General features: G+C 49.4%; 1 protein-coding gene across 2 annotated transcripts in view; it reads left to right on the forward strand.

Annotated features, from left to right (window-relative positions):
- Window positions 1-454: 454 nt before the first annotated feature.
- LOC146057920 (stomatin-like) overlaps window positions 455-11,664 on the forward strand; it is a 45,529-nt gene continuing 34,319 nt past the window's right edge. For both annotated transcript variants that reach the window (XM_083169755.1, XM_083169756.1), the window contains exon 1: window positions 455-754. The gene's annotated coding sequence lies outside the window, so the exon portion shown is untranslated. The remainder of the gene's footprint in view (window positions 755-11,664) is intronic.

The following is an 11,664-nucleotide window of genomic DNA, read 5'->3' on the forward strand; positions in this document are numbered from 1 at the left end:
TTGTCCTAAACTGTCTTGTACTGTAATTTGTTATGTGTTTTTGCTAATAACTATGCTCTGTAAAGCGCTGCAGAATCTGTATGCGCTATATAAGAAACTGTTAATAAATAAATAAATATATATATATATATATAAATATAGCATCTCATAATGCAAGATTAAGGTGAAGGATATTGATAAGGGGTCTCAGTATTATGTGTCTGTCATTGTGACAATTAGTAGGCAAACAGTCTGAGCAGGTTATAGCACTTTGGACCTAATGGTCCATTCGCTCCCCTGCATGGATTAGTACCTCCAGCCTGCTGGGGACTAGAAGATGTGCGCATGCGCGCAGCGTCTGTTCGGATTCGGAAAGGCAGAGGGGCTGGGAGCATGGCCCCCCGTAGTGACGAAAATGAGGCGTGGCCTCTCACGGATATCGCACCCGCAAGCCACGCCTCTTTTCTGAGGGAATGTTTTGCGGCATGCAATATACCTCCTCCTGTTTGCCTACTGATTGTCACACTGACTGACAGCTCCTCTTTCATTGCTGCGGCTGCCGCGGATAGAGCCGCCGCTCGCTGAGTAGCGCAGCCACCTGCCCGGCGCCTGCGCTGCATCCCGCCCATTACAAACTGCAAGCACGCTGCTTCGTTCTGTGTCCCGCTGCCGGATATGTTAAAATAATTCAGCGCTCCCGACTGTGCCCCCGTCACTGCCTGCCCCACCTCGTCAGGAGACAACAAGTCTTGACAGCAGCACTGCACAGACAGAGGTACTCTTCGTGGAGGAGGGAGAGGGCTTTGCATTCCACTGATCTTTGTATGCTGTATAAGCATGTGTGTACAGTGGGGGGTCCCTGGTCTGGACTGGTCCCCCCACACTGGGACTGTGTGTGTGTGTGTGTGTGTGTGTGTGTAAAAAGCGCCTTGAGTCGACAGTGCGCAATATAAATTTAACTTACCACACCTCCGAAACGCCAGCAGCAGCATGTATCTTTGAATACACTTTTTTCTTTGATCAAGACCTCTGAGTGCCGTTGTCTCATTTCCGTTGTGTGTGTATGTATATATATATATATATATATATATATATATATATATATATATATATATATATATATATATATATATATATATATATATATATATATAATTTGTGTGTGTGCCCATGGTCTCTATGCAGCAGGCGGTATTCAATGTTGCCAGCGAGGATGGAGGTAAAAAAGCTGCCACCCTTGATGTTTAATCCCCGCCCGCTCCGATTGCTCACCCTAACGTTCCAGGGGAATCCTCACTGTCAGAGTGGCGAGGATTTCCTCAAACTGCGAGGTTCGGGGCTAATGCAGGGAGCCCACCGACCATCGAGTGATTTGGGGGTCCCCCTCTAAGCTGCGAATGGATGTTTATGCAAAACTTACATTCGCAGCCGTGCGGGCGAATTTGCCCTGCGAATAGGGGCGGGTGGCGAATGCGAGCGGTGGGCTTAAAAAGACACGCAGCGCTGCGAACTTCGCAGCTCTACATGTCAACCAGAATAACCCCATGGTCCCTATACAATGTGTTTGGGTTTTAGTGTGCCCCTGGTCCCTATAGAATGTGTGGGTGTCAGTGTGCCCATAGTCCCTATACACTATGTATGTGTGTGTCAGTGTGCCCATGTTCTCTATACAATGTGTGTCTCAATGTGCCCCTGGTTCCTATACAATATGGAGGTTATTCTGGTTCACACAGCGCTGCGTGTGATTTAAACGCCGCCTGCCACTTGCAGTGGCGCCCCCCTCACACGCCAAATTCGCCCGCATAAACATCCATTCGCAGCCTAGGGGGTGAGGACCACATCAGTCGATGGTCGCCGACCATCGACTGATGTGGAGCGTACACGCAAAACGAAGACACTCTCAGGTGTCTTACTTTTGCATGTCCCTGTACGAGAACAGGGCGGGTAGCTGGTGATGTCAGCTGCCCGCCCCCAGCAGTCACGCCACTGTCTGATTTCCAAGGCAATGCCCAGCATTTTAATGGGAACACCCATGAAAAGCTTGGCGTTTCCATGGGCGTGTCAATCCGCCACCACTCCACGCCCTCCGTACGCACCGTTGGTTGCAAATGGGATGGCAAACTTGCAGTTCGCCGCACCCGGAATCTGCACATGCGCAGATGCCAAACAAGCGAACGGTCAAAATTAAGGTCCTATATGTGTGTAGGTGTCAGTGTGCTCCTGGTCCCTATACAATGTGTGTGTGAGTCATTGTGCCTGGGATACGATCGAATGGTTGACAGTGATTGGGTCGACATAAGCATTTGGCTTGACAGTGACTAGGTCGACAGTCAAAAGGTCAACATGGGGTTTTTTGAGCCGACATATGCCGACAGGTGGTATTTCATTCCCTACCATCCACTACGGCGTGGTGGGAGAATAAAATAGTGTGCCGAGCGCAGCAAGCCATGCGATGGGATGCGGTGCACTTAAAACGGTGTCCATGTCGACTGTGTCGACATTCGGGTGAAAACCCCTATGTCGACATTTTGACTGTCGACCAAGATCATGTTGACCGAATGCTTGTGTCGACCTAACCACCTGTCGACCTTGTGCCATGTCGACCTAGACACCTGTCCTTCCAGTATGTTGACCTAGTGGTGTCGACCCAATAATCCCATTCCTTGTGCCCCTGGTTCCTACACAATGTGTGTGTGTGTGTCATTGTGCCCCTGGTCCTTATACAATGTGTGTGGGTGTAATTGTGCCCCTGGTCTCTATACAATGGGTATGTGTGTGCCAATGGTCCATGTACAATGTTTGTGTGTCAGTGTGCCCCTGGGTATCCCTAGTCCCTGTGCAATATATCGTGTTTGTTTGTCGGTGTGTTGTAGTGTGGGAGAAGCATAGGCGAATCTAGGGGGTGGTCCGGGGGTGCACTTTCCAACGAGCCCAGCCCCGTGTCTCTAGCCCTCTGGGAACCGGAGATACGGCCAGGCAAAGCTGGAACGTTTTCCCTATAGGATAAAATGGGACCCCCACCCAGTTCAACGGCTGCCAGTTCCCCCTTCGGCATCACTGAAGCTCAAGGTTGATCTCAGTCGAACCCAAATCGCTGGGCCTTCAATCTGATACGAGGCTGGATCTATATGGGTTAATTGGTTCCAGGGATAATGGAGCAGATGTACTAACCCCCCCACTTTGCGCTTCTGACATAACGTCCCGCTTCTCCTGCATAACGAGGAGAAGCGGGCACACGTTATGGGGAGATGTACTAACATCCCCCAAGCCGATAAGGAGAGCCGTTATGCCCAGCGTTAACGGCTCTCCTTATCGGCTCCCTCGCCGCCCCGCACATGCGCAGTCGCCGTCGCCCCCCCTGCCCGGCTTACTGGGCATGCGCGAGATCTCGCAAAAAACGCGAGATCTCCAGCGCAGCCCAAGCCAGACGCAGGGCTAGCGTTGTCCCCATAGTGGGGGATAGGACAACGCTAGCCCTGAGCTGGCGAAGCGGCCGGGGCGAATTAACGCCTTCAAGGCTGTTAATACATCGCCCCGGCCGTTAATCCCTGGGGGGGATTGCGGGGACAGCCCCGCCGAGCGTAACTCGGCGGGCTGTCACTAGCGCACGTTAGGTGCGCTAGTGATACATTAGGGTCAGACGTAATCCCCCCCAGTTAACCAGCGTTAAGTGCATTTTTGCACTTAACGCTGGTTAATACATCTGCCCTATTGAGGTTAATCCGTTTTTTTTTTTTTTCATTTCTTAAATGTAATTTCATGACTGTTTATGTTCTTTGAGGGCAGATTTCTCTGGAACCAAACAGCCCAGTTTCACGGGTCCAAAATCATTCGAAGCCAACTCAAAAGTTCTTCAATATGATACTGGTCTCATGTAAATGGGTCAGTTGGTTCCAAAGATATAGCTGGTTTGTTAAAGGGGGGTAGGGAGAGGAGAGTGGTTGTCTCTCCCCCTCACACCAGAAAATGCAGGGACTAGGCTGGTGTATAAAGGGTCAACCTGGGAATGTCCCTGCATGATCCTGGGACCATATTCCCGGGTAAATCCCTGCATTTTCTGTTGTGAAAGGGGTATTATTTCAAAGGGGCATTACGGTGTGCAGCATCATGTGTAAGCGGCATTATGTGTGCAGCATGATGTGTAAGGGGCATTATGTGTGCAGCATCATGTGTAAGGGACATTATGTGTGCAGCATCATGTGTAATGGGTACTATGGTGCATGGCATCATGTGTAATGGGTACTATGGTGTGCGGCATCATGTGTAATGGGTACTATGGTGTGCGGCATCATGTGTAATGGGTACTATGGTGCCATCAAGCAAGAACCCCCTAGCAATGAGCACGTAGGTAAGCAGCACTTATGTGGCAAATATGTAATGGGCATTACGGTTTGTTATATAGTATGTAATGGGCATCATGATATGTGGCACAATGTGTAATGGGCATTATGGTGTGTGGCCTTATGTGTAATTGGCATTACGGCGTGTGGCTTTATGTGTAATGGGTATTACGGAGTTTGCTAAAATGTGTAATGGGCATTACTGTGTATGGTCTAAAGTGTGATGCCACGCCTCCTTCCCATGAGGCCACGCCCCCTTTTTGCCGCGCGGCTACGCCGCGCAAAGGTCCCCCTACTATTATGTCTAGTTCTGGGACCACCCATTACCATAATTCTAGATTCGCCTATGGGGAGAAGGTACTGTATCAGCCACCCCACACTGCAGCAAAGTATGCCCGACAGAGGCAGAACTCTGGGAGGCAATGGAGTCATCTGCTGCCGGGCTCCTGCTCCCAAGGGGGCACCTCTCCTCCCCTGAGAGTTTAAATCAGTTAATTGAAAGCCGTTGATTTTGCTAATGTGTCTGACTCCCCCTTCTAACAGCATTTTTGCAAGTGTCACACCGTGCATTAGATCCCATGACCTTACTGGAGACAGACACCTTACTGATTGAGCTATTTGGGGGGTACCAGTACTTACCTTGCCTCCGGGCAACTGGGATGAACTTACGCCACTGATGCCCCAGCCTATTTATCTGAGGCTGTTTCTCCTCCTTTCCCTCTTTTTTTCTTCTTGCTCTGTCTCTACCTTTTTTTCTCTCCATGACACTATCTCTCTCCCTGACTCCCTCTCTCTTAGGGCGAGATTCTATATAGCAGAGATGCGGTAAAAACCCCGTTTTCGGGGTTTCTACCGCATCTCTATATGCTATATTGTGCCTCCGCAGTGTCAGCGCTGCGGAGGGAATCGCCAGCAAAAGCTGGCGAATCCCTGCAGAAGCCTATGGGCTTCTTACCGCAGTGCTGTTTGAGGGATCCGTCACGGATCCCTCCCAGCGTGCCCTGCGGCCGGCGCCGGGGTCTGCGCATGCGCAGATGGACTCCCGGGTCACAGACCCGGAAGTCCAGCACCGGCACCGCATCGCAAGGGACAGCTCTTACCGCAAGAGCTGTCCCTTGCGTTAATAACGGCATATGTTACAGCATATGCCGTTATTAAAAATGCGATGTCCGGCGAAGGGGGGCCGCGGATGTTATAACATCCCGCCCATAGTCTACCCAACACTCTCACTCTTGTTTCCCTCCCATTTTTCTCTCTTGCCCCCCTCATCCCTTTCTCTCTGAAACCCTTTACTGAAATTACTAACACATGTTAAAAGATCCACAGGTGGAGCTACTTCACTTGTGATTCTGTGAGGAAACCTGGAAAACGTTAACTGCTCGTACCTCTCGAGGACTGGAGTTGGCTACATCTGGGTTAGGTGATCGTGTCAAACATCCATTCACAGCCAGTAATTTCGAACACACCCTGCGAATGGGTGGCGGCCAGGCCATCATTCGCAAGGCGAGGTTTGGTGGACTCACAAAACTGTGATTTTGCAGCCTTGAGAATCAACCAGAATAACCCCCTATGTGTAAGGGGCGCTACTCCCGTGGGCATTGCTATATGTGTAAGGGGCCCTACTAGCATGGGCATTAATCTGATCTATATGTGTAATGGTATATATGTGTAACTAGGTGATTCATCGCGCCCTACGGGCGCTCTTCACACCGTCGTAAGGGGCTGCGCCCCCTTAATTTGTGAACGTTTGTATATGAGAAATATGGTTAGAATTGTATGAAAGATGCCCTGTATTGCAACTTAGGTGTCCGCGAATCGCGGGAGGGGGGGTCGCGGAGGGTGCCGCGAATTGCAGGAGGGGGGGTCGCGGGGGGTGCCGCGAATTGCAGGAGGGGGGGTTGTGGGGGGGGTGGATGCTGCGAATCGCGGGAGGGGAGGGATTGCAGAGAATCGCGGGAGGGGGGTCGCGGGGTGGGTTGCCGCAAATCGCGGGAGGGGGGTTACGGGGGTGGGGGTTGCGGCGAATCATGGTAGGGGGGGTCGCGGGGGGTGTGTCGTGAATCACGGGAGGAGGGGTCACGGGGTGGGGTGTGTGTGCCGTGAATCGCGGGAGTGGGGGGTGGGGGGGGTGTGACGCGAATCGCCACAAGAAAAAATCAACACAGAAAGGTCAACACATGTAAATGTTGACATAAGTTTGGCACTTCATTGGTGTCCATGTCGACACATGACAATGAAAAAATTAAAAAAAAATCTTCAAAAACTCATGTCAACCTTTTTCATTGTCGACCACAGCCATGTCAGTGTTTTGCATGTGCCATTCAATCCTGGGGCTGCTGCGAATTGCGGGGGGGGGGGGGGGGTGCCGCGAATCGCGGGAGGGGGGTCGCAGGGGGGGTGCCGCCAATCGTGCAAGGGGGGGTCGCGGGGGGTTCTTTTTGCCGCGAATCGCGGGAGGGAGGTCGCGGGGGGGGGGTGTTTTTTCCGCGAATCGGGGGGGGGGGGGACACGGGGGAGGGTTTGCCGCGATTCGCGGGAGGGGGGTCGCGGGGTGGTGGTTATGCCGCGAATTGTGGGAGGGGTCGTGGGGGGTTCTTTTTGCAGCGAATCGCGGGAGGGGGGGTCGCGGGGGTGTTTTTGCTGCGAATCGCGGTAGGGGGGTCGCGGGGGAGCGGGTGTTTTTGCCGCGAATCGCGGGAGGGGGGGGGGCGCGGGGGGGGGGGGGGGGGGTTGCCGCAAATCGCGGGAGGGGGGCGCTCACCTGGTGGCTGTGGAGTAGCAGTGCTGGGCAACATGGGAAGGCAGTGGGTGTCTGGCACTGTCTGTGGGCTCACTGGGCTGGTTCTCTGTCACATACCTCCCAACATGACCCTCTCCAGGAGGAACACAATGCTCTGTTTCTAGACTTCCCCTTAATGTATGATTGCCATCACCTGTTTTAAACAGGTTAATTTCTCAGAAAGGTGTTCAGCACAGATGAAGGCAATCACACATTAAGCGTTATAGACACAGACACCCACTTTGAGTGACAGATGTAGCCAAATATATAGGAGATGGGCAGGCCTGGGGACAAGGTCACTCGAACCAGGCCCCCTGACCTTGACCTTGTTTTGTGTTCAGAATGCCCACAAAGCCTGCCCACTAAACAATAAAAATAAAAAAAATGTAACTGATCACACCAGCATCCAATTGCACCCCCCCCCCCCCCAACCTTCCCCATTTTACCTGTCACTTGGTTCATTCCCGGTGCAGTGTATCATCATGCCAATGATGCAGCCCTTCCTTGCCTCTTGCTCCTCTGCTACCACCAAGGAGCAGTCCTGAACCCAACAACTGTGCTGCCCAACCTCCTGCTGCACAGAAGCATCTTGTTAACGCTTCAGTTTTTTTATAAAAAGTTTCAGTTTTTACCATAAATGTAAAACTTTAACGTGAATACAGGTGCCTGGCACCTTTATTACTTTATCGGATAGGACCCAACAAGTGTGTGTTGTTTTCTTCCTATGGAGAGCAATGTGTGTTTTTTTTTTTTCCTGTGGGGGCCTACAGTATGTGTATTTTTCTGTCATGGCTCCTTTGTGTATTTTCTCTGTGGGAGCCATTGTGGTGCTAGTACACCATGGGCTGGGGATAATGCTGTGAGGTAGACAGTGAAGGTGGAAAGTAAGGGAACTGGAAGGGGGTTAGTGTTATATATGCATGGTGGACTTAAGACTGCTATACAGGGCGCTATCAGAGAGATATGGAGGGAGGGCTTGATAAGATGGTCATGAAAGGACAATCAGAGCTATGCAGGTGAAAATGGAATGCGCAATTGGAAAGTTATGAGACGCAATGGAGGCTGTAATCAGATTTTGCATAATTTTTTTTTTTTGCCTCATTCATTTTGCCCTTGTGCTGGGCCACTTGGCTGCATTTGCTCCACAGGCTAATAGTTACCAGCGAGCCCCTGCTGACAGGCATATAATACTGAGACCACATATCAATATCCCATAATGACACCTTAATCTTGCATTATGAGACGCTGAGTGATTTACTTTTCTATATATTATATCCACCACTTTTGTAACACAATACTGCTGCATATTTAGCAATTATTCATTACTTCCTGCAGCTGTTGCATATAGAAAAATCCACTTGGGTATACATAAATATATAGATAGCACTCCCAATGAAGTTGCAGCTACAGCCAGTACGGTCACAGGATAAATAACATATAGACCAAGGGTGCGGCACTCACAGTTTGAAGATGGGAATAAATGACAGACACAGCGGTCTAGATCAACGTATCAATTCCATTTTCAAAATGGTCATCAGGATACAAGTAACATAAAAATAAATACCTTTATAACAGAAGATCACCACGTGAATGAACCAGCTCTCGCAGACGGACTCCGTATCCACCCCTCAGCTGCTACTTATGATGACATCATAGAGGTGAGCCGCTCACACCAACCCTACACCATGCACGCCATTACCATGGAAACAAATTACAAATCAAGTAATTGGAAAAAATGTAAAAATGTACTACTAATCACAATAATAAGTATAGTAAGCAGGTAGAGGATAAATCCTATCAAGAAATATTACAGACAAATTATCTAAAGATATTTTATATGAAATGTGTTCGTTCAGCCCTTTAGGTGATATAACGTCTAGGTGATAAATCTACCTAGCCTCACACTGCAGCAGTCTAAAAATCAGACTTTTAAAACCTTCTTATGAATTTCTCCTTAACCAGCGGTAGACTGTGTGTCTTTTATAATCATTTTCCACTTTGACTAATTTCTCCTTCTTAAAACATATGAGGGGTTAAACCTACCTATAGTAGGACATTTGCGTACATGGAATCCACTAGGGATCTTTTTTATCTTATAGTAGTCACTCAATGACAGAGCGTGCAAGTGAAAGTCAACCTCTTTTTTTTTTTTTGATCACAATATATAATATAAGATAAGATGGGTTCCGCTTCATCATCGATCCCTTTATCTAAAAGTATAATGTCAATTTCCAGATCTGAAAATGTATGTGTATAACTGATCGGGAAGTTGAACAAATCAATATCTGTATCTTTTCCTCCTTCTGCCATAGTGTATACTTAAACTTATACAGGTACACCACCGATTTTCCGGCATTATCGGTTCCAGTGCCATGCCGGATTATCGAAGGTTTCTAGTTTTTACAAATTTTGCACCTTCAATACATTTCTAAAGCAATAAACAGTCAAATATATGCCACAGCATAATATTAATGAATGAATAAACACAGTAGTGTATGCAAAACTGTTTATTAGTGTAGTACGTGCTGTATAAGCAAAAAAGGTATCGGGTACATTTTGAACAAACATTAACAGTAAGTGCAGTATGAATGAAAGTCTTGCTGGGACCTTGGATGCCATATCAGCCCCACTGCTGCCTGCTGTGTCAACTGCAGTGTCCTTGGACGCTGTACCCAGTGGCACTTGTTTATGCTGTGTCTTCCGCCCATGTGCGGTACTTGCTGGGACGTTGGACGCCATATCAGCCCCACTGCTGCCTGCTGTGTCACCTGCGGGATCCTTGGAAGCTGTACCCAGTGGCACTTGCTCATGCTGTGTGTTCCGCCGATGTGCAGTACTTGCTTTGACCTCAGACGCCATGAAGCTTCCTGTGTCACCTGCAGTGTCCGTGGAAGCTGTACTCACTGACACTTGCACTTGTTCCGGATTAAAAGAGGTCCCTAAACTTCTTTAATCCGGACAAATCAAAATTGTCCGGATTAAAAGAAGTTCCAGACCAAAGGTTGCCGGAAAATTGGTGGTGTACCTGTACTTAAAGCAGCAGTTACACAGAATGTGTCCAGCAGCGTTAGCAGCAATCCAGTGCTCAATGAAACACCTTAGATGGCAAATAGTATGAGACCACTAGATAGATAGATGTTCCTTATTACAAGCTAAGATTACCTTTTACGCAGCAACGTATTATGCGATGTTACTCAAGGGGACGCAATTTGCGAGATCTCCCTGTGAAGTCAGAAGTTAATTTTAAAACCGTAACAACGAGAACAACATTTTTAGGTGGCGTTAAACTTTTTGTTTGTTTTAGATGCACCTGCGCCGCCTGTCAATTTCTTCCGACAGGTAATACATTCTATCATCCTCACATTGGTAAACCCTATAAGATCCGGCATCATTTTGATTGTTCTTCTTTTGTTATTTATCAGATTATTTGCCCATGCAGCCTTGTTTACATAGGCAAAACCGGAACACAAGTTTAAGGAGCAGGTGACGCTTCATCGAAGTGCCATTCGTTTAGCACTTAGTAAGGGACAAAGCGACCAACCTGTTGCACAATATATGTTTTACAACGCAAACATCCCCTTATTAGCTTGCGTTCAGGGCCGGTGCCAGACACTGGAGCGCCCCAGGCGGGTGGGGGTGCTCCGGCGCTCACCTGCCCCCCGGGGCCCTGTTATTGCGGCAGACCAGCCGCTCCACACGGGGGTGCCGGCTCCCTCACCTGCTCCCCTGGGGTTTGTGGTGGGGTTCCGGGCATCGCAGCGGCAGACCAGCCGCTTCACACGGGGGGCGGGGTTGCCGGCACCGGTTCCCGGTTGGTTGCTCCACACAGGGGGGTCCAGGTATTGCGGCATGCAGGCCAGCCGCTCCACACAGGGGGGGGTGCCGGGATGCCGCTGCGTCCTTAAACGGGGGGGGGGGTTGTCAGGGGTGGGGGGTGACGGGGGATGCAGAATGCCAGGGGTGGGGGGACCTGCTTCAAATTGCGCCCTCCTGTGGCCGGCGCCCTAGGCAAATGCCTAAGGCTGCCCTAGTGGTGGCGCCGGCCCTGCTTGCGTTACCGAATGATAGATTGTGTCCCCACCACTCGTGGCGGTAATCGTCCACTTAGACTGCTGCAGTGTGAGGCTAGGTTGATTTATCGCCTAGACGTTATATCACTAAAGGCTGAACGATCAAATTTCATATATCTTTTGATAATTTGTTTGTAATAGGATTTATCCTCTATCTGCTTAGTATACTTATTATTGTATACTTAGCAGTAGAATTTTTCTATTTTTTCCAGTTGCTTTATTTGTCATTTTTGTTACCATGGTGATGGCGTGCACTGTGTAGGGTTGGTGTGAGCCGCTCACCTCTATGACATCATCATAAGTAGGAGCTGAGGGGCGGATACGGAGTCCGCCTGCGAGAGCTGGTTCATTCATGTGGTGATCTTATGTTATAAAGGTATCATACCCTCCGACATGACCCATTCCATTAGGTACAAAATGCTCTGTTCCTGGACTTCCCTGCCAGTGGCAGTTACAGATGAGAGGCTGCAGCACAGTACAATATTCAAAAAGGGGA

This window comes from Crinia signifera, chromosome 2, assembly GCF_055691185.1.
Source record: "Crinia signifera chromosome 2, ASM5569118v1, whole genome shotgun sequence".
Taxonomy (NCBI): domain Eukaryota; kingdom Metazoa; phylum Chordata; class Amphibia; order Anura; family Myobatrachidae; genus Crinia; species Crinia signifera.